The following is an 18,863-nucleotide window of genomic DNA, read 5'->3' on the forward strand; positions in this document are numbered from 1 at the left end:
AATGTCCCTGTATATCTCATCTGCTGCAAGACCAGGACTGGTAGTTATAAAGCTAAGGTTACACTGGCAGAAGCATGTCGTTGTCTCACCTGCTCCTTTTTGTGAAACGAAATGAATAAATGGAAGGCAAACTGCATGAACAGCTAAGCGTGTAGGAAATGATTTGCTAGTTTGATTTTTCCAAGCAAACTGTTTCATGTTGTTTTATTTTGGATACATTTTACTGTAATCAAAGAAAAACCTCAAGACCACCTAGTGTACAATCAACCTTATTATTCCCAACTCCTCAGGCTAGCTGAGAGAAGACATTGTATGAAGATTAAACAATCATTGTTATTAGTCATTAGTGGTTCTCCTCTATGTGTTTGGCAGGTTGCAAATTCTAGTCTAGTCTACATAGTTCCTTAGACCACATTCCTTGATGCAGTGTTGGGTGTTCTCCAGCTGTTCAGTCTGATGACTGAAATCCATCCTGTGGTGTTTGCATTCTCATCTTCTGTGAGAAGGAAGAGAGTGTATAGGGTATTCAGTTTTGGTAGGTTCATTTGTTTAGTTTGATTTAGTTTTGCATGTGTATATCTTGCTTTTTATCGTAAAACGCAAGGCAGACGAAACGTCTTGTGCTTGGAGCCAGAAGATGGTAGAATTAAATCTTAGGAAATATGTTTATCCTTCTAGTGGGAGTTCATCCCAGGACTCAGCACATCTCTAAGAAGACTTAGATCTCCTGAACAGGCAAACTCTGCTTTATGGAGAGCTCCATTGTATGACCGCAGTCAGCTAACCTGAGGATTTTACGAAGCCTTTTGAAATGATGACCTGGGAATTCTGAGCCTGACTGAAGTTCTACGGAAAGTCAGAATAGGGAGCTGAGAATAAGCTGACTTGTTTTAGTAATTCATGTTAATGAGGGGAAATATCACAGAATGACAGAGGTTGGAAGGCACCTCTGGAGATTGTATAGGCCAACCCTCCCTGCTCAGAGCAGGGCCAACTAGGTCAGGTTGCTCAGGGCCATGTATTTTAATGCGTGACATCAGCTGGAATTTCAAAAGGTCTGAATACTTCCTATGTAGTTATGTTACATGGCTCTAGTCTATGCTGGAAGAAAGAAGAGTGTTGGTGATGAAAAGTTATCAGCTGCCAGTACAGAGTAATGTCTCTCAGCCAACAGGGAAATGATAGAGGCATTACTTGTGACTGCAATTAAATTTAGCTTAATATCTATGTGAAATACCAGAGTATTTGTAAAATAGGGAGCTAAGCAAAGGAAAATGTGTAAGTGCAATATGTTCCTAAAAATAATTTCCTCTGCCTCCAGGATGTCCTTCTGCCACCTGGTATTCACCCATGAGCTTATCCTAGGTCCTGAGACTTGTCAATAGTAATAAATAGTAATATTGCTTGAATAATAAATACAACTCTGTTGGTAATCTTCATCTTGTTGGCATGTGAGTTCATGCTGTCTTTTCATCTGTTATGGAACAGAACCAGTGGAAGAGTCGATCAAAATGAATCAGTGAAGCAGTTTACAATTGAAAAATGATATTCTGAACTGTTAAAAAGCCAAGACCTGTGTCTATTTCACTACAGGCTTGTGCTGCACTCTGGATTGATTTGGAAATTTATCCAAGATAAGTCCCAAAATATCTGCTCAGTGGAGACCAACATTGCATTTGACTTTCTGTAAAGACAAAATCCAAATTCTTTCTAGTACGTACAGGTGTCACAGCATGGCATTTCATGAAAGGAACAGTTATTGACTGAGAATAATGCTGTTTTAGGTGGTCACGTGGTATACATCACTGCTAATACTGACGTAAACAGTGGCCAATGAGCATTTTCTTACTAACATGTCACTATACAGTTCAATTACTGCCTTTTCCATATGCTTCCTCAATAACTTCTGTAAGTCACTTAGTCTTTCTAATTTCCCATGTCTACAACTGTAGTAAAAGCACTTCCGTTCTCACTCCTTTTCTAATCTGGCTACTTTGCTTAGATAATCAGCTCTTCAGGGCAGGAAGTGCCTTGTTCTCTGCATGTGAAATGGGGTTGAAATAAGAGCTTGGAATGAACGTGAAGAGCTTTGTCACTGTTGGCTTAAAATGCGTTTTTGCCATGGTCAGGTTTCTTGCAACAGCATTTTCATGGCAAACTGTTATGTTTTGACTTTAAATATAGCAAAATCTTCAACATGATGAAATAGCAAAAAATGTCACAGTTCATCATGCTACAAAGTATAAACAATCATCAAACAGGTGAAAAATACATTAAAGAAGAATAAAACTTCAAACAGGTTTTAAGTAGTTCACTTTTATGTTTTAATAGCTCTTTAGGAGCCTGTAAATAGAAAGTCAATTGGATTTCAGACTTGTTTCCATAGTTATATAACACACAGGGAGTATTCAATAAAACAAATCTTTTATTTAGTTCCTGACAGGTAATTAAAATGTGCCTCTGCATTTGCTTGTCTTTTACAGTAGGAATTAATACCAAACTTTTCTAAAGGTTACAAGTATTCACAAATGTGTTGCAACTAAATTTTATCTTCTGGGCTGCAAACCTAATGCTAACTGAAGTCTTTAGTTAGTGGAAAGTTTGAATCATATTTGGCATTTTAAACCTGAATTTTTTTTTTCCTACAATGATTTGCTCTCAGCTTCAAAGATGTTGAGTTCTAGTTACAAATTTTGCAAGGCAATAGACTGGAGAAAGCCAAATATGTAGAAAAACAGCAACTGAGAACAGATCATATTTAAAGAAAAAAAGAGTACTATGTCACCATTCCTGAAAATATTTTGGGGGAAAAAATATGTTCTTGAGGGGTAGAGAAATACGAAATTATTCTTATTTTTCGTCAGTACGATTGTTTTTGTTTCAAAAGTATCTCATATTTTCTAAGTAGTATTCCAAAATGAACCATTCGGTACTGCACTCTCATTACTATATATATTTTTAGCAGTTTTAGAAAATGGGATTGGTGAAGGTTAAAGAAAAGCTCATTTACATCAAGGACATTTCTCTTTATTGCTGATATGCTACCTGAATCAGCCTGGCTAAATTGGAAACTTTTAGCCTTTGTATTTTTATGGGATTGTATGCGATGTCACCATGAGGTAGGATTTCACAGCTGGGGATCATATAAAGATTAAGGTGCCTTTTACCAGCATTACATTTTTTCTGGTATATCATTGTAGTCTCTTGCACTTAAAATGTTTTAGTACCTCATATAGGGCATGCTGATCAGTAAACCTACAAGGATTAGAAATAACTGTATCATAATCAGCTCTCTGAAGCACTCAGATAGCCAATGAAAGGATTAGACAGACCACATACTGCTTAAGCTAGAAAATGGATCACTTTGTTCAAGAAACTATCTCTGTGCTTTTCCTTCCAGATACATGGAGGAAAATCATTTTAGGAAGGGTTTTATCCATTATACTGATTAAGAACAGTTTTCTGATGATTAAGATTGACTGCAGTTTTGCATTTGGTAATTTTCCCTTGTGCTGATTTTCCTACATCTGCCTTGTCATTTTGACTATGGTTGCATTGATTTGTCTATGACTGCATTGATAACTCCCTTTTTCATTCTTTGTGCGATACTAGGCACTGTTCTCACTGCATTTACCCAAAATGATTCTAATTTTTCTGTAGTTAGGCATGCTTAAGGCAATGGATCTTTCTGCGGGTGTTGTGTGGATCTTCCAGTTAGTAGCATTTATATAAGGCCATGACGTATCCCATGTTTTTTGACCAGCTCAATAGTATTGGGGAATGGTTGACGGGCACTGAGAGGAAAGGCTTGTGGATACCAGAGTCATAAGAGCTGCTTCTGGTCAAAATGGCATCTCGAGCTATGGAGCTTCCCAGTCCTATATTTGGAGGCTATATGAGAAACCTATTACCTTCCAGATGGCTGCATCAGTAGGGAGACAGCAGTGTCCAAAGGGAAGGATATCAAATTGGCAAGATAACTGGGTTGGGCTGTTGGCTATCTCAGTTCTGTTGAGTATTGTGACTAGTTATGGCTACTGCTTTGTATACAAATGCATCTCTGCCCGTAGCTGAGGCTTGGCATTCAGCAGTAGGCTTATGTTTAGTGAGTATCACAGCTGTAATACAAACTTGTACAATTTCTGGTATAGCTCCCCGACCCTCACTTCTTCTTTTATGTTGCATTTAGAAGAACAGTTACCATCTTTATTGTCCTTTAAAAATGAGCTTGGAGAAATTGTTACAGAACTGGTGTAATCTCAGCAGAATGATAAGATTTGCAGTATTGCTGATGGGCTCAGGCCAATAAAACTCTAGAAAACAGCTTAAGCTGCAGGAATTTACAGGGATTTATGAGTTCTTGGCACAATCAGGAGTAACTGTTTCCATGAATGGCCATTTTATCAAGAAGAAAAATTAGAGTTGCGTAGCACAATATGTTTGATGCAGTGGAAAAAGTTCTTGTTTCTGAATTGCTCTTGGCTCTATCTATTGTCAGAGCTAATCACACTGAGCAGTTCTTCTGTTCATTACCGTAATATTGTATTTACAGTGTGCATAAATACAGCTCTTTTCATACTAAGCCTGATATCCACTTTAAACCTGTCTTTTATCTATTCCGCTTACATTTCTAACACACTTATTGCATTTGCAGATACTGAACAAATTTATGTGTTTTATAAACCTAACAGAATGCCTTGTGTACTGATTGATGGAAAATCAGTTGTTCAGTTGCCAGGCAATGATTGATTTTCCAACACAGCTGCTCCAGCTGTGCTACAGATGCTATTTTTTCTCAAATATCATAGCTGGTGTTGTAAGCTATTGAATATGATCCTTAATTGTAAAGATCTCTGAGAAATCAGTCATTCCAGCAGTTAATGACCATTTGGTCACCATCTTCAGCTACCCTTTGTGCTTTTACCTGGTAAGCTTGCAATCAGCAGTGCCACTTGTAGGTTACTTTGGTATATTTTGCAAGAAGCTGATTTGAAGTCTGTGACATAAGTAAATGCTTGTCACAGAAAATTACAGCTCATTACAAAATGCTATAACCAATTGCATCTCCTGATGACAGCAAGCTTTTTTCCTGGAATGCACTTCAGATCCTAGTATTTTATTTTAAACCTTGCTCAGCTGTGTATGACTAATAAATAATAGAGAAAATTTATAACTCAACAGAAAATTTGCAGCCCTTCCTTTGATCTAGGGAAGCAGACTTTGGTTGCTTGGCATTCTTTTAGATGACCTTCATAATTTAGTTGCAGGTTGTGTTTTGGCTCTGCTATCCGTTTTCACAGCAGCATAAAATATTAAAGTCGAGCAATATCAATAATTCATAGTCCTATGGCATTGGGGATATCAATGAGAGGATCATTTGGATTTGCTAAAATTAAAAGTGCAACTCTGCTTAAGGTACAAATAGAAGTTTATGGCTTTTAATGCCTTTTATGAGAGAGGAAATTAAACTTAGTCTCATGTTTCACAGAAAGAGGAGCTGTAGTTGGTAGGGGTCCTATCATTTGTACATTAACCTCCTATTCACAGCAGGGTTGTGTGTCCACTTGCTAAAATAGACAGACTTGTTGGCAGACTGTGTCCTTTTCCCTGCTTTCCCCAAATTTCTCACAGCTTTTTCCATGGTATGAAATTTGATTGTTTTTAAAGAAGGTAGTAGTAGCATTAGCAGTGTGGCTAGTTGAAGGACAGAGAGAGCTGAAGAAAGGGGCACATATGGGAATCAAGGAACTGGCTTCTAAACCTTATTTTGCCACTGTCCTATTGACAGAAGATGGGCAAATCACATCCTGGTTGGGTGTCCTGCCAACTATAGCTGTCTCCTGCACTTCATCTGAATCTCCTCAGGAAGGAGAATTGTGTTTCAGTGTCTAGTCTCATGAACCTCTATTACAGTGGGCTGAAACACTGAAGTAATATGAGCAGGAAATTAAAATGCAATTAATTTCCACTCCAACTTCTAAAACATGATATTTTTCTTAATGTTTGCACTTTTAAAATTAACTTGATATCTCCTTTGTCTGGTCATATCTTGCACTAAATACATTTCTAGATGATGTAAAATGCTAGATGACTTATTAGTCTGTTAGACTTCCATGCGGTAATTTTTTGGAATAGTCGTTTGTGCTTGCCCTGTGTGTTAAGGCAATATCCTAATGCACATCCATTTTTTCAGAACTGATATTCTTCCAAAATAGCAATAAAAAGTCCATTCCCTTTTCAGCTGTAAATGATACCTTCAAAGCCAGTCCACTAGAGAGATTTTAGAATAAGTTCCTGCTATTCCTCCTGTAAGTTTTTTTCCAGTACCTTCTCTGTCAAGAGAAAGAGATACAAGAGTCATTTCTGGTTTTTTCTCTTTGATAAACCACTCAGTTTTTCCACAAGCATCCGACAGTTGCTGGAGAGATCTAACTATAGGAGATGTCCCAAACCAGATCTGCAGTAAGTCTTCTAGTCTTTACTTAATCAGGAAAGAACATCCCTCTAAAATAGATACTCTTCCCGCCCTTCCCCCCCCAATGCTCTTTTTTATAGGTGGTACTGAGTGGCTCTGTTATTTTAACGTTGCTGTTATAGTCAGGTAGGCTGCATATGGTTGTGCTCACTACACATGAAAACACAGTAGGAATGATTTCTAATTGTGACTATGTGGTGATTATCTGGGTAAACACCGAATCAAAGACTGCCAAAACACAAATGGGGGTCTGGGTTTTCTTCACATAAGTCTGTGTATGCTGGTGTCAGTCATATGACAGGTGCTTTTACCCTTTAAATTCTGATTTATTTCAGAAATAGGGGGCAAAATGTAAGAATCAATCTGTCAGAAGAAAGCTTTGGCAGTAGTGGAGCAAATGAGACAGCCTAATTCTTCCAGCCTAGCAGAGAACCTGGGAGGATGTGATGTTAGTGCTTTCATTCAGTGTTGGCATTGCAAGGAAATCTGGTGAAAAGAGATCCTTTCCATTGCTACCTGTGGAAAGCACCAGAGTAGAGAATTGCGAAACATCCTAGGGGAACATGGAAAGACCTGCAAGCTGCAGGTGACCATATATGTCAGGGATACTTTGACCAATCTAGCTAAAGCTTTGGATGAGGAGAACCGTGTTGTTGTAAGGAAAGAACTTAGTCTTCCTGAGGCCTTTATTCACTTTTGCCTCTCATGTAACTCCCCATGAACATCTCTGCCATTTTGCTATGAGTGAGGATTTTAGGAATGGACCCTTAAGTCATATTTGTTTTCTTCCTGGTAGAAGTACTGCTCTTGCTTTTCCCAAGGAGGTTGCGAATGGCTAGGTTTTTTTGGCAATAGGAGAAGAGAGAATCGCTGTGATCAGCTATGATCAGCTGCTCTGCAGAAGTGTATAACACAGGTCATACAACTTCACTTTAACTCCTACATTGAATCCAATCTTATTATGCTTATGTCTGGTGAATTAAAGAGCCTTCCGCTGTCATATATCTACTGCCCTGCAAGTACTTATAGACTATTACTGAGCTATCCCTCGACCTCTGCATGTACTCTAAGTCAGCTGAGGTCTGTGAGGTCTGTGGTTCTAGGGTATGCAGGGCATTCTTAGTGTCTCCTTTTAGCCAATACTCATTCTTCACCATCTTTTTGAGTATTATGTGTTAAGACATATTTGGAATGTCTTTTCTGAGCTACTTCCTGTTCTTCACCATCTTTTTAAGTTACAAGGACATTGTAATGGTAAGCAGATTCCAGTGAAGCCTTTGCTTTACTGGAAGCACAATGGGAAGGAAGCTCTTTCTATTTCTACAGAATGCTGTTCTGCTTAGGTGACCAAGACTTATATTACCTTGCTTAGTTATGTTGTTACTAAATGCTGTCTGTTCCCCTTTTAGTTCTTTTCCAAGTCATCATCCTCCTGTTCTCAATCACATATAGAAGATCTAGTTCTTTACCCTAAGTTATATGGTGGTGTATCCAATGTTATCAAAAATCATGTGATTTTTGCCCCCTTTTCTTTAGTCATTTCAGATCACAGACCTATCATTACCCTCATTTACCATTGCTGCCCCTTTGTGTTGAAATTTATAAGCATCACAGTGATTCTAGAAATAAATGTCACAAAAGTTAGGAAAGAAATTGAAGTTTAATTGTTTGTGTGGGTTTTTGTTCTATTTTTCAAAAATGAGTTCACTTTCTTTTTTTTTAAATTAAACTACACAAATCCCAAACATGCAGAATGGTTTTCCTTTTTCCTCTCTCTCCCTGCCCCCACCAACTAAGCAGAGGATTCAAGCTACCTCCAGCTCCCACCCCTCCCCCTGCCTTTTGGGATTTGTAATACTGGAGATATGTAGTGACTGCTGAGGAAATTGCCCTAAGTGATATTGGAGTAATTCCCCTCCGTTTTAGTAATAAAGGTTGCATATGTTTTATGAGAATAGCACCCCTGCAGTACAGAGAGCTACTGTGATCCATCACTTTAAATCAAGAAATCATTTGACACGTTTATTTCCTGAACAGGAAGTGTTCTGTCAGATCAGTTGGAAACCCTGAAATCTGTACATGTTAAGATGAAAGTAGAAATAGCAGACATTGTTATTTTACTGGGCCAGTTCCATTTTCATAAGGAGGCCACTCTACCAATGGGATGCTGAAGAAGTACCTCTTTCTTTCTTTTCAGAATAAATATATCTGAAGAAATCTGTTCAAATTGAATAGTAACTGTAGTTATTCATTTTTAGAGGGCTGTATATCTGATCATATATATTGTAAGATCTGATTCAAAATAGAAATATATTTCAAATATATCATACATTATATAAGCATTTCTAGCAGAAAAAAAATTGAGAGAAAATTTCCCATGTTATTTTAATCAATTGTAAAGTATATTTTATAAGTTTAAAACAAACTGTGGTTGAGTCATAAATATATACATAATAAAATTAAAATTGGACAGTTTAAAAACACTCATAAGCAGAGACCTGGTAAGAATGGTCAATTGCATGTTATAGGAACGTGTCAGCTTCACAGTAAACGTTATGTCTAGATTGTATGTACTTAAAGGGCTTCCAGCCACATTACTAATTGTTTGCTGACCAAATATTCTCAGGTTGGTCAACTTTGGCCTTAAACATTGCTAATATAAAAACTACGCTGGTATGTTTAAGCCTTGAATGCCAGCTGCATTTTTATTGGCCGTCTGCAACTTCAAAGGTTTTCCTGCTCTAAAGCTCACACAGGTACCACAGGCTGCCCTGAAACCTGCCTTTGCTGACTTACTGATTTTCAGCATAGCTTTACCTCCAAGTCTGTGGATTTTTCAGTGTGAACTTAACTTGAAAGTACATTCCTATTGACCTGCCTAGAATTTTTAAAATTTTTTATATTGTTAATAAATTTGCATCACTGTTTTTCCCCCTCTTTGATTCTGTCTGCTATTTCACCTGTCCATGAGACCTGCTTAAATAACAGATGCCTGAAGTATTTTGACAGGGTGTTTGTTTCTGTTTCTAGCATAAAACTCATGTGATGACAAGCAGACAGTAAAAAAGAGATTTGCCCCAAATGTGTTAGAGCCCCGCTTTCCTCTTCCCTTTCCCACCTGAAAATTAGTTTTTATGTTATTACTTTGGCACGTGCCTTGCTGAAAAAAGACCTCCATACCCAGGACTGGGAATCCTGATCTTCCCATTTTTTGAACAGACGCTCCATAGTAAGATTCTTCATACATTTAGGAAGAAATATTAGGGTCTAAGAGTACTGCTGAAGATGGGAGATCTGTCAGTCATCCTGAACATATTATTCCAAATAGCTGAGGAGGAAACCCTGAGATACCTGCTATACTACCGGAAGTCAAACAATAGTAGGTATGTCTTGAAATTCATCTGAAGAATTCATCTTTCAAGAGGTCTGTGTATATCAAAAGCCAAGATACCAGAGCATAGCAATGTTTAAATTTGCCCTGTCTTGATTCTGGTGTCAGGTATTCAGTAGAATAACAGTTATTCCAGACATTCCACTGAATTCCAATATTCTAGTTGAGAACAAAATCTAATATTCTGCTGCAAGCAGCTGTGAAATAAGCCTATGAGTTGGTTACCATATGAGAGGAACTCGCAACATTTTTAAGTGGGCATTCAGAAATATACGTGACTTTTGTCTTTTTATTGTGCCTTTATCTGCACAACCAACAACATTTTTATTATAAAATTGATTTCAGTGGTAATAAAACTTCAAGATTAGAATCTTATAGAGTCAACTCTGACTAAGTGTTTGCAACATTTTGGAGGCTTCTAATTTGTTCATACAATGCAATGCAAAGGGATTTAGAGATTCCCAAATAAGCAGCACTAAAGCAAATTATGGAAGCAGAGGGAAAACAGCCCAATGTGTCTACATTAAATAAACCTGCCATTTGGATATAATGAGGCAAATATTGCTATTTGATGTTAGGCCCAGAAATTTCTTTATAGTGCTGTGGATGTACCCTTATCGGCAGATGGTATCTGGAACATTACACTGGCATGTAATTCTGCCCCTTAAGACTGCAAGCTGCCTGTAGTAAGGCCTGTCTCTTATTATGTCAAAGCAGCTAGTCAAACGGGTTCCTGATCTGGGGTGAGGACTTTAGATACTCTTATAAAATGAAGTAGTAAAGACTAGGTTGTTGAAACTGAAAAATACATTAAGCATCAAACTGAATTTCCTCATTGTTCGCTGTTTTTGCAAATAAAAACTTGGCACAGCAGCAGAGTATCTGCTTTTCTGAAGTACTTATCTTAAAGCCTTGGAAATGAAGTATAAGCAGTGAAGGCTTACATGAGTACAAAGAACATCTTTACTTTGTATTTTTAGATGAACCTTTCCCTGCCTGATTATGTGTCAGTGCTGTAGCTGGACTATAATGTGCTGAAATTCATTTCAGCTCCAGTGTGTTTAATGTTCATTTTAAGGCATGTATGAAAACTGACAAGCCTGCAGATAAAATCAGTTAAAAATCAGTAAGTCAGCATGGCAGAGAGATTTCGGGGCAGCCTACCTGTCTAGGCATTAGAGGAGGAAAAGCCTTTGAAGTCACAGACGGCCAATAAAAATGCAGCTGGCATTCAATGTTTAAATGGCTCCAGTGTTAAGCTTTTACATTGCTATTACTTCAGCGCAGGCTGAAAAGTTTCAGAATGTGCCTTTGAATACAATTCCACAGTGAACTGGTACTTACTGTATGACTGAATCCCATCATCCTCGTTTCCTTGTCATTAAAAACAAATTGTGAGAAGCATTCCAGATGATTCACGATGTTGACAAATATGAAAGCTCTGGGCTACTATGATGCCCAGCGGTAAAGATAACAAGGTCTTGCCACAGTTCATGATACCCTCTGCAGGGCAGAAAACCAGCTGAACTGCAGAGGGTCCTTCTGTGCCAAGACTGGACAGTCACTCAAGAAGGATGAGAGAAAACTCCTGCTGACATCTTTGAAGTGTTGTATCTTACAGACTGACGTAAGGCTTATGTGAGTACTCGGTTTTCTTTTACGTTTCCGTGCCACTTGATTGTCCCCTTTCTGCAGTGCGATTCTGTGGAACGGTGGGCATGGCGAGGTACTCAAAGGCAGCAGAGGGGTGAGTCCTGCTTCCCCTGGCGTCTTCTGGGAACTTGGAAAAACTGGTTCTCTCTGTCTGTGCTTTAACCTGTTGGTGGATGGAAGCTCTTTCTAGCGCCCATACCGCCTGCAGCACAGCCATACAGTGATTTCTGAGCTGAATGGCACTACTGTAAGACAAATGCAAAGCTTGTAAAGGAGCTTAGGATGGCTGGCTCACCAATAAAATTAGAAATAACTCATGGCCTCCTGCATCCACATTAGCTGATTCTTGAAGAAGAAAAAAGCTTAAGTTAGATTCATTAGACACCCTGCAGAACTTAATTTTCCCTTTCCACATGCTAGACAGTGAGATATCTGTGCCTAATCCTGGAAAGATTTAATGCTATTTCTCTGATTTATGAAGATGTTTCAGGGAATCTTGACTAGCCACCTTTTTTCTGTGGACAGGTTCAACAGTGGGAGATGGGGGAGCAGACGAGAGTGGAGACATAGAACTGTTCTTTTGTTATAACATGGGTTGTGTTGTGGAAATGGTTGACAGCTGCTACAATTGATATTTATGGGGAAATTGGAAATATCCCGCTAAAAAAGAATCAATTTTTATCATTTGCAAATCCTGAAATAGCATACCATGGGTGTAAGCACTGAGCATTGCCAGTGCTTGGCTTCAGGTTAGGCTAATTTGAAGGAATGAAAGATAAAATTTTATTGCTGGCATTTGTATTTTTTTTAATGACAGATGTTAGCAGCTGCTTGGCTGTTTGGAGTGTTAGAAATAGCCTAAGTACAGCTAGATTAGTAAACAGAGTGCAGGTAAAGCAGCAGCCTATAAGATGCATGGGACTCTGCCATTTCCTCGCTCAGTAACCCCACACTCACGTACATGGGTACTATAGCCAGTTTATTTCCAGATAATTTATGCTTTTATCCAACTACAGAGCCAATAATAAAAACACCCCTTTGAAAATGTTTGCAGATGTTCTTTTGCTTTTTTCATTATAGTTTCAAACTTCCTGTGTTTCCCATGTAGTGAAGAATCTTGTCTTTGAGAAAGGAAGCAGGTTTTAAAAATTGTAGCTGTTTCTGCCCCTCACAAATGAGGTAAGCTTTTGCTTAGCACAATGATTTCATTCCCTGTATTAAAATCTTATCTGATTACATTTGTAATTTTGGGTAGCATGAAGCAATAATTAGAAAAATCAAGCGCAACTATTTACAAAATTTATGCCTTGCTGACCTGATAAAACCTTGCTGTTCTAAATAAGTGTATCAGACATTCATTGGATTAGGAGTGTAGAAAACCAAACGTGTTCAAATCTTAAACACATCATAATTTTAAGCATCCACAAGTGTTTAAAAAGTGTTAGTAAGTATGAGAACATATATCCATTCACTAGTTAAATATCATAACCTGTTTCTTCTCTAAACACATGCACAAGGGAACAGAACACATTTAAAATGTTAAACACATTGACATGTTTACAATGTGTTGCAAGAAAGTGTTTAACTTCTTGTGCTCCAAAGCTAAACACTTTGGAATTAGAGGTTTTACTAATTCTGCATTTATTCAGTATGACTATCAGTTGCTGACACTTATTGGATAAAGTTTGAATAGATTCAGAAAAGACAAAAACAGTGAATAGACAAGGGAGGAGCAATTTGGTTTCAGAACCATAAGGGCAAAAGATGTTAGTTAATAGTCTAGTGTGTTTTGTAGTTTATGTGTATGTCCCAGTGAGCAAATAATTAAAAAACACCCTTAGATTTATTAACTGTCCTATATCTGGTTCATGTAAATACTAGTACTGATCATTAGTTTGAATTAGAGGTCAACTTAGAATTAATTTGCAAGGTGCATTTAAAATAAACTTTTAAAATAAAACCAATTTTTAAGTAAAACGCTGTCTCGTTGGCCTCCCAGATCACAAGAATGACCCTGGAAATCCTGGATCAGTAGAACAGGTACGACAACCCATTGGCTGGGCAAGGAGGGCATGTAACACTTCATCTTTTGAGGTGGGATTTTCAGAAGTACACAATATCATCCTAATTTTATTTACTAGTGCATTTCTGACACTTTATCATGAACTAAAGATATGCTCAGTGCTATTAGCCCCTTCAAATCCACACAGAAGTAAATGGGGAAGCTCAGTCTCAGCCCACTTAAGGAAGATGATCTGTAATGCTGATGCTAGAGCTGAGTGCAATATGCTGGGAGCTGTGCTCTGCCATCTCTGGGGTGAGCTGCTTGGAGCCCGTTGCTGCTCTGTGCAGGAGCTGACTTTGCAGCCTATTGGTTTGTCAAACCTCAGATACTGGCCAAAGGGTTCAGTCATGCTCCACGGCTCTGAGTGGTTACCTGAACTTATTCCAGATGTGAAATGAGCTAACAAAATACCTGAGTGAAAGAATGGAGCCGTTAAAACCTGTCAGAGTTGAAACTCTCCAGAAATGTGGAGGACAGCTGAAGACAGCTTAAACAGCACTTCAGTATAGCTTTAGGAAGCAAGTGCCCCAGTAAGGAAAAACAATTAAAGGATGGCCTTATTTCTGACATTCCTTCTTCTTGTGTTTTTCATAGGTTTAACTTAACTTGGGCAGCAAAGGCTAACGATTACTCTGTATAACATACATTTGGGAAGTGCTACGTTCCAGAGAACGCCTCCTCCTAGCATATGAATGATGTATTTTAAGTGGAGATTATGAAAAAGAAAGTGAAAAATCAGTGTAACTGATCTAAGGTTAAGAGTTGTATTTGCAATTTCGGGAAGTTAAGGCTACATTTTAAACTGAGTGATGGATGCAATCAAATGAAGAGTCTGTCCAACCTTAATGTCTGTTTTTCTTCTGATTTCTTCCTGTATCCTTGGTAAAAACAAACAAATAAATAAGTAAATGTGGGAGTAGTAGAAAATCTACAGGATTATAAAAGAGGACACTTGAGGTAAAGAGACTCACAGGTTCCAAAGGCAGGACCAGCAATGGATATCAGCACAAGCAGAGCACGGCAAGTGGTTTACGACAAAATGCTTACAGGACAGAAGAGTTTTTCATAAGAGTATGGTTCTTCCTACGGAGTCCTTCATAGGACAGTATGGCTGCAAAAGGAGACTTTCTCCTGAAAGCAGATGAGATAATTTCGAATTTTTTGTTGAATTCAGGGCATAAGCCAAGATGCATTACATGCCAAAAAAATATGAGAGTAACACCAGAAGAAAGTTACTGAAATTTTAGTTAAGAGGAAACTTACCCTAGTATGGCAGTTTTGTTCAGGAAATAAAATCTAGGGGTAAATAACAACTCAACAAATTCTAACTTATCAAAAGGGAGGCGGGGGAACATATTAGATGTTGAAAGAGTGTTCAGGCTTTTGTTTTGTGGTGAAGGTGCTGTCACTGCAGTGGTGGGGAAATATATTCCCTACGTCTGTGATTTCCTCATACACCCTCTGGACTGTACCAGGCATTGAGATACTGAGACAAGTGAAAACTCTTTTTTCTTTATAAGAGAGATCATTAAGGTCTACTTGATGATAATCTGACCTAGGTGTTTAAGATAAGAAGGATAATACAGTAAGAATGTAACTAAGTTAACTGTGAATGCCTCCACCGTAGCGGTGGTGTAGAGGTTGCACCTTTTAAATATTGGTTGTACCTTTTAAATATTGTGGTCATAATTGGAGACTAGGTGTGTATGAATTATTGGAAAAATGAAAGTCAAAGAGCTTATGTAGATAATATTTAGTCACACAATTTTCTATCACTTCTTTCCTTCACGGAGATGCTTTTCAGCTACCTGTGTATAATTTGCACACTGAATATCAAATCAAGAAGAGTTTCGATTTTGCAGAGCATCTGTGCTAGATAAACACAGCGCACGTGTATACAAGCAAATATCTGGCATGACCAGTTAACTTCAGGTGAAACGAGGACTGCTGTTGCAACTGCTGAGGAAGACACTTTGCAGAAAGAAATCCAATGTTTTAGCTCAAAATGGGCCAAGTAGCATATTAGGAGACCGTCCTAAAAGCTGAGGGGGGAGCTCTTAGTACTTGATGAAATTTTGCCTAAAGGCAGCAAGATGGCGATTCTTTAGGTGTTACAGGAAAATGTTTAAGAAAAGATGCATGAAGGTCATTTAGGGATTGAACAACCTCAGAGAAAGGCCAGAAATGCCTTATACTGGCCTCAAATAATAGTCACATTGAAGAAGCTGTTGAGGCCTGTCTCATACGCCAGAAATATAAGCCAAGTTGAGTGAAGTGGCCTATGTTAATGGTACAGGAAAAATTGGCCCCTGGAGCAAGGTAGGTGGGTTTGTTTGCCTTGGCTAGAAAAAACTGTGTATGTGTTCTAGCATATAATTCTTGTTTTTCTGTGATGGCTTTACTAGAAGATGCATCTCAACAGAAGACTGTATGCATTGATCATATTTTCACTGGATGTGGTAGGTACAGTATGATCTGACTGGGTCCTGGTTTAGTCCGCACGTAAGTGTGTGTACAGAGGTGTAACCACCACTCCACATTATACCCAATCAACGGGCTGGTACAGGTAGGTGCCAAAATAATAAAGCATCTAGTGCAGAGCTAGCTCCTGGTATATATTTAGCACTGCAGAAATGCAGTGTGGAGCCAGTGAAGCATGGAGTTGTTTCCACTGACATAAAACTGAAAATAAGACTGCATGAACTGTTAGAAGCAAATGCCAGAGTCACCAGAGGCTTACAGACTGTACAGAGAGTCAGACATGGCAAAACAAAAACTTCACAGTGATTTGAAACCCACATATTGACACCTCTTTGTTAAAAAGAGATGCCCAGCATGCCTACTTTTCATATTCACTGTGGTCCCAGTCAGTAGTGGTGTCACTTTAGGCTGACACATCCAGAAGGGGACTAGGCAGACACTCTCCTCAGCATCCTGAGGAAGGAAGGCTGGGGAGACGGTAGTAGGATCAGGACTTGAGGACCTGACCCAAAGCATCCAGGCACCTCAATGTGAGAAAGAAGATGCAGAGGGCAATACCACCTGGTTGGCATGGGTTGTTTTGTGTCACGAGAGCTCTGTATTCACCTCGTGCTTGGCAGCTGGAAGTCAGATGTGGGATGGTGAAGATCTCTGTTAAGCTCCTGTCCTCTCAGTGAGTGTTTATGTCTCAGGACAGCAGCTAAAACAGAAACCTATCAATTGCGAACATCTACCTCTGTTTCTTGCAGCTTGTGACTTTTTGTTACTTGTTCTAATGCCATCTTCTCTGGGAAGTCTTTACGCAGAAGGCAGATCATTACTGATTGGTACTCTGCTGAGCCTGAAGCCACTGAGTTTTTTGTTTTGGGGCTGATTTGTTATTCTTCTGTAGCATTCACTGGTTAATGGTAGTTTCCAGATAGACTTGTTCTCTGTGGAGACACTTGTCTGACCAGTCTCATGTTTTCTTACTCAGGGTATTCACTGGTGCTGAAACAACATTGTTCAGGTTTCATCTTTTCATGCTGCAAGAGATTGCCTTGGGTTTCCGAGTGGCTGCTGGAATCTGTCCCCAGGTGCTTGGCTGCTGGGAGCGTCGCTCTGATATGCGGTTTAGGAATCTGATTGCACCGTAAAACCTATGTTTCTGCTTCATGCTCTGTTCAGGTATTTTTTTGGCACAGAAGTAACAACAGGTGCAAATCAATATAAAGAAGCATATGGCAAATTTCTGGTTCAGTGGAAGATTTTTTTGCAGAAAATGTGTCAGTGACACTGCTAATTAAGATGTTACTCCCATCTCGTGCACTGGTTGCCTGTATCCTATAAGGAAAAGGCCTAATGAGTTTGAAAGAAACCTTAGCTTCTAAACATATGGGCATAAATATGGGAAGGTAAGAGGTTACGTGGATCAATACAGATACTGGTGTTATTCTAAAGCCACTGGGGTGACAGACATGCTGGATGCCAACAGAATCTATTGCTGAGGAAACAATAAAGTTGTGATTTTTGTTGTTTTCAGCAAAATGAAAACACTGTTGGAGATGAAAGTCTAAGGACTGAGGCACTTTTGTTACAGTCTTATGAGACTTGTTAATTTCCAGAATTTCTTGATTTTCTAAAGCTGCACGTGATCTTGTCATTGGGAGGGGCATTTGTGTGGATGCACAGAAGAATAAAAAGGGATATGACAACTGGAAGTTGTCACACATTTTCCTTACAGAAATGTGAAGAGCCAGCCATAAAATTGTATTTCCCCTCAAGACCGTAAGGCTAGATCTACAGAACGCTATAAGATCACACATGTAATGCAACATCATGGATCAAACAGAAGAGTGGAGTGCTGTTCCTTGAAGTCTTAATGCTAGGGGAAATTTCCATTACAACTAAAACAGAAGTTTTGCATGGAAAATGAGAACAAAGATGGTTAAAAAGTATCCAAATAAAATTTATTTTATTATTAATTGTATTAATTATTATTAATTTGTAATCCTCAGAGACCTTTTGCACACTGCTATTTTTTGAGGAAAACACCTGGAAGCAGAAAAAAATTGTAGAAAGCCTGTTTATATGTAGCATATTGGAAAAAAAGATTGGCTAAAAGAGAAGAAAAAAGGAGAAAAAGAATATTTTAAATAAAATCAAATGTGAAGATTTTAAAGATAAGGCCAAAAAATGCCATTTTCAATCTGAGAGTAAGAAAATTCCCTCAAATCTTTCAGTGATTTCCTTTCCTTCTTACTCCAGTCTTCAGTTGTTGCTTTCCAGGGTCTGTCAGACTTTTAGTGGGTTTGATACAGATTCCTTTCTCCTGAATGTGAAGATTTCTGCAGGTATCAAATGATCCAGACCATTTGGTATGACTATCTTGTTGTCCTCGTTATTTTTTACAGCATCTATTTTCCTTTACCCACACATTATAGCAGCAGAAAATTTATGTTTACTACTGGCTTATTTATGAAAATCTGAATATCATCCATGTTGACTAGTTCAACTGATCCCTTTTGAACCAGTCAATAGCAGGTTCTCATCAACACCTTCTTTTGAAATCTGTCAGTTTTCCTGTTCATATCCATTTACCATGTAGCCTACTGATAATGCATAGTGTTAATTAGGATATTTGTGGTGCTGAATTGAATGCTTTGCAAAAGTTTATAGGTGTTATTTCTTCACTAGAATTTTTATCAGCCACATTTCTAATGTTAATAAAGAATGGAAACAGACTTCCTGTACAGGCTTTATTTATTTATTTACTTACTTATTTATTTAATTTTAAATAAATAAATATGTGCTGTCTG

General features: G+C 38.3%; 1 long non-coding RNA gene across 1 annotated transcript in view; it reads left to right on the forward strand.

Moving 5' to 3' along the window:
* The first annotated feature begins 8,921 nt into the window (after positions 1-8,921).
* The window catches only part of LOC138066834 (uncharacterized), a 59,507-nt gene continuing 49,565 nt past the window's right edge, over positions 8,922-18,863 (forward strand). Inside the window, exons 1-5 of the long non-coding RNA XR_011140379.1 lie at positions 8,922-11,504; positions 12,600-12,698; positions 13,519-13,559; positions 14,179-14,457; positions 15,389-17,232. This is a non-coding gene — a long non-coding RNA (uncharacterized lncRNA). The remainder of the gene's footprint in view (positions 11,505-12,599; positions 12,699-13,518; positions 13,560-14,178; positions 14,458-15,388; positions 17,233-18,863) is intronic.

This window comes from Struthio camelus, chromosome 3 (assembly GCF_040807025.1).
Source record: "Struthio camelus isolate bStrCam1 chromosome 3, bStrCam1.hap1, whole genome shotgun sequence".
Lineage (NCBI taxonomy): Eukaryota > Metazoa > Chordata > Aves > Struthioniformes > Struthionidae > Struthio > Struthio camelus.